The following is a 5,482-nucleotide window of genomic DNA, read 5'->3' on the forward strand; positions in this document are numbered from 1 at the left end:
TCAGGAGAAATATTAATAATCTCAGATACACAGATGACACTACCCTTACAGCAGAAAGCGAAGAACTAAAGAGGAGAGTGAAAAAACTGGCCTAAAACTCAACATTCAAAAAACGAAGATCTCAGCATCCAGTCCCATCACTTCATGGCAGATAGATGGGGAAGCAATGGAAACAATGACAGACTATTTTTTGGGGGTTCCAAAATCACTGCAGATGGTGACTGCAGCCATGAAATTAAAAGATGCTTGCTTCTTGGAAGAAAAGCTATCACCAACCTAGACAGCATATTAAAAAGCAGAGACAATACTTTACCAACAGAACTAGTTGGTAAAGTCAAAGCTATCTAGTCAAAGCTATGGTTTTTCTAGTAGTATTTATAGATGTTAGAGTTGGACTATAAATAAAACTGACAACGAAGAATTGATGCTTTTGAACTGTGGTGTTGGAGAAGACTCTTGAGAGTCCCTTGAGCTGCAAGGAGATCCAAATGGTCAATCCTAAAGGAAATCAGTCCTGAATATTCATTGGAAGGACTGATGCTGAGTCTGAAGTTCCAACACTTTGGCTACCTGATGCGAAAAACTGACTCACTGGAAAGATCCTGATGCTGGGAAAGACTGAAGGCAGGAGGAGAAGGGCATATCAGAGGATGAGGTGGTTGGATGGCATCACAGACTTGATGGACATGAGTTTGAGCAAGCTCTGGGAGTTGGTGATGGACAGGGAAGCCTGGCGTGCTGCAGTCCATGGGGTCACAAAGAGTTGGACAAGACTGAGCAACTGAACTGAACTGTTACTTTTAAAGCCCAGTTTTGTTGGTTTGTTTTGCCTTTATGATAGTGTTTGAAAGCCTCCTGAAGCTAAACTATTATTTATTACTTTTCTGAAACTGCTAAGCCAGCAAATAGACTAAGTAGAGAATAAGACAACTGTGAAAACATCTGCTAATTATCTCTTAATCATTTACTACTCCTCTTGTGTTTAATCTCTAATTATGAGATATGCTTATTATACTTTAGTAGCTTTTTCTAGTCACGTAGAAAAATATTTTAGTTTAAAAAATAAATTTATAAGTTTCTATAATTGTATGCAATGTAAGTATTTTAGATTATTTAAAGTGAGATCACTGAGCATGTTCTATTGTTATTTACATCAGTTCTTCTCAAACCTTAATTTTCATAGGAATCATCTCAGAATCTTATTAAAACGCAGATTCTGCATTTCTAACAAATTTCCAGGTGTTACTGATGTCACTAGTTCCTGAGTGCACTTTGAGTAGCACAGATTCAGGTAAAATAGACTAAATTGAAATGCATCAATTCAATAGAAATGCATCAATTCAAAAAATATCCTATTTTGGAGCTATTTAAAATAATGAGGTTAAAAATGGAGAAATCTGAAAGGTGTACTGTTTAAATGAAAAAAAAAAAAATAAAGTGAAGAACTCTGTGATTTTTTCCCATCTAAATATTTATAAGTTCATTGGTTTCACAACATTTATTTTTATTCTTAGCACAATTCTAGGAGGTAAACCCTCTGATAATCATGTTTCATCAGAATTAAAATTTCATCAATTGTAACATGCATCTTTATTTTTATGTACCATTAATGGCAAAACAAATGTGTCAATTAAACCTTATCACAATGCCTTCTTATTTATTAGAAGTAGCACTTTGTACATATTGAAATTATATTTTCTAGGCTTATTTAGACTTTTTTGGTCATACATTATATTGTGCAACAGAAATGGAAAACATGAATGAAATAAATTGGTATTCCTAAAGCTTTTTCACAGTTAGAGTCCATTTCCTCTGAATCATTGGCCTGATTGCTTACCATGAGAGGCCCTAGCCTTGCATTCTAGGTCCTATGCAAACAAGTTGCTGCTATAATTTAGAGTGGTGTAACTCCAATCTTGAAGTTATAGCCATTATTTGCTAATTTTTCAAGAAAAAAATTCCAAATGCTTTATTTGTACTTCATTTGGTTTATTCATGGTGGGCATGCCCCCATACATATCTTTCAGCTAAGGAATTATTTTATTTTTAGAGAGGTGAATAAGACAAGGCCAACCAACACCTAGCCCAGAACTGTAAACCTTTATTAATATTTCCAATGAATTCTAAAAATCTACACCTGGATGAGCCACAGACTATTCTATCACAGTGATTTTCAAATTTTGGGTGCTTCAGCATTAAGTGTACTGCTTGTTATTAAAAAAAAAACAGAATGATAGGCTCATCTTCAGAGTTTCTGATTCAGCAAGTCCTGAGAATCTGCTTCTAAGAGGATAGAGGATATGTTACAGATGACTCTGAGATTATTAAGCATTCTTGATTAGCTATTAGGCCTCTTAAGCTTCTTATTTCTCCAAATTTTGCTTTTTTTTTTTTAATAACTAATCAAATTCAATGATAGTTACTCTAATATATAAAAAGCTGTGATCATCAAATAGAATAATAAGCATTTTTATGCAAATAAAGGTTTCTCCTTGTGAAACTGTTTTTCACTATTTCTTTTGATTGATTATAGCTTTTTGCTTACGTTTCCTAAGCAATTACAGAAATTCACAAGAGCTGTGATTCAGTCCCCACTGAATCATGATAAAAAGGAAAGCAAAACTGAAAGAACAAAACTAAAATTCTTAAAAATGATGTTACCATATTTTTCTCAGGCTTTTGAAGATAAAAGGATCTTCATCTCTCCTCGTCAGATGATACAAAGAAACAGGAAATGGGATATGAGAGCTACCCTGTGCTTTCCTCAATAGAGTACTGAACACAGGAAGTGAGGACCAAGAGAGATGGAAGTCAGCTTAGCCATCCAAAGCAATGTGCTTAAAGCTCCTGGGAGCTGGGAGCTGAAGAAGATTCACCAGATCACTCACCAGTGATCTCCAATCATTCTTCTAAGTGGGAAATTCTAGTAAGAGGGTGGAAAGCAGGCTCTTGATGCCATCAAGATGATATTTAACTGGATATGGAACAACAGACTGGTTCCAAATAGGAAAAGGAGTACGTCAAGGCTGTATATTGTCACCCTGCTTATTTAACTTATATGCAGAGTACCTCATGAGAAACACTGGGCTGGAAGAAGCACAAGCTGGAATCAAGATTGCCGGGAGAAATATCGATAACCTCAGATATGCAGATGACACCATCCTTATGGCAGAAAGAGAAGAGGAACTAAAAAGTCTCTTGATGAAAGTGAAAGAGGAGAGTGAAAATGTTGGCTTTAAAGCTCAACATTCAGAAAATTAAGATCATGGCATCTGGTCCCATCACTTCATGGCAAATAGGTGGGGAAAGAGTGGAAACAGTGTCAGACTTTATTTTTCTGGGCTCCCATATCACTGCAGATGGTGATTGCAGCCATGAAATTAAAAGACGCTTACTTCTTGGAAGGAAAGTTATGACCAACCTAGATAACACATTAAAAAGCAGAGACATTACTTTGCCAACAAAGGTCCGTCTGGTCAAGGCTATGGTTTTTCCAGTGGTCATGTATGGATGTGAGAGTTGGACTGTGAAAAAAGCTGAGCGCCGAAAAATTGATGCTTTTGAACTGTGGTGTTGGAGAAGACTCTTGAGAGTCCCTTGGACTGCAAGGAGATCCAACCAGTCCATCCTAAAGGAGATCAGTCCTGGGTGTAAATTGGAAGGACTGATGCTAAAGCTGAAACTCCAATACTTTGGCCACCTCATGTGCAGAGTTGGCTCGTTGGAAAAGACCCTGATGCTGGGAGGGATTGGGGGCAGGAGGAGAAGGGGACGACAGAGGATGAGATGGCTGGATGGCATCACCGACTCGATGGACATGAGTTTGAGTAAACTCCAGGAGTTGGTGATGGACAGGGAGGCCTGGCATAGCAAAGAGTCAAACGTGACTGAGTGACTTAACTGAACTGAACTAAACTGAATGTGGAATAAGGGAAAAAGCACAGGTTTTGGAGACAAACATACTTGGATTGGGTTTTTGTCTCAGTCACTTGTCAGGTTTTTAAGGTAGAATACACTTTTCAAAAGGCTTTTCATGCTGACATGCTGAGAATAAAAACTCAGGGAAACAATAGAAGTTTTCCAGATTCTCATGCTATTTTTCACTGTCACAAAAATGACAAGGTCAATTACATTTTTTGCAGGGGGTAGAACATTAATACAAAATGTCCAGATTACTCTGCCATTATTTTCCATTTCTATGCACATCCTTCAAGTGGTTTTAAGTTGAGTTGAAGATTTCATGACCAGATGAAAATTTTAGTCAAGAAGATATATATGGTAATGTGTTAAAGAGTTGTTTAATACATAAAATTTTAACCATTTCATTATATTTTGTTTTTATTTTTTTTTGAGAGGACAATTTTGAAAACTAACTGACAATAGGTCAAATTTAAATTTTTCAGAATTAACTTCTAAAAATCTTAGAGTAGCTCATTTTCTTCATAAATAATCAAGTAGAATTAATGTTTTTTTTTTTTCACTTTATTCCTGCTTTTCTAAGTAGTTCAGAGGAATTTTGCATAAATGGGATGATTTACCTTCAAAATTTACTTAGACTCCACCTAGGGAAATGCCATCATCATCTCAAGTTTGAATATATATAATAAAAGAGAGAAAATTTACCCTGGCAGCAGATTCTAGACTAGACTTAGATGCCATAGATATCTCGAGTTATATTGCCCTCCTGCTAGTGAAGGCTATTGGTACAACTAAAAATGAGATATTTTTTTTCCCCTGAAAGGTATTAACTGCCTTGATTCTGCAAGATGGCCAAAATGGTAAATTAAGTAATTTTAAAAAATAAACAATTTTTCTTATGTGGCAGGAATTATGAATGATATTGGGATAAAATGAAGAGTACAAAAACAACATGCTTCTCATCCTCATAAAATCTATAGTCTAGCAGGACAAAAGAGATGTCAACTAATTTTAGATCAGGAGATTAAAGGCAAGGCTGGACCAAAGATCTAATTTTGGACTCAGTATAAATAGTAACTGAAGCTCTAGGTATGAATGAGATTGGCTGGATGAGTATTCCTCTACACTTAATTGCACATTAGAGTAACTTAGGGAGTTTAAAAAAATTCTGAAGCTTAGATCCTATCCTAGACCAATTAACTCAGGCCATCTCCTGGGTTTACACTCTCATACTGGTATTTTAAAAGTTTCCCAGGAAATTGCTAATATGCAGCCAGAAGTGAGAACCACTCGTTTAGAGAGGACAAAAGAGACAGATAAAAAAGAACCTGTGGGAATGCATAAATTCCAGTTACTAATTAGATTCTTTAAAAAAATCTATTTTAAAGAGGAGTTGGCATATCAAGTTCCTAAGTGCTGAGGAAAATGATTTGATCTGCATATGTGTGTAATTTGGAATTTTGATGACTTTCCTAAAGCATCAGCATGATAAACCAGTCTCACAGCTTCCCAGAATCAGCATCGTTTTGACAGCTGTGGAATTGGCACTGGGTGTGAACTTTGA

The sequence above is a fragment of the Dama dama genome, chromosome 3 (genome assembly GCF_033118175.1).
Source record: "Dama dama isolate Ldn47 chromosome 3, ASM3311817v1, whole genome shotgun sequence".
Lineage (NCBI taxonomy): Eukaryota > Metazoa > Chordata > Mammalia > Artiodactyla > Cervidae > Dama > Dama dama.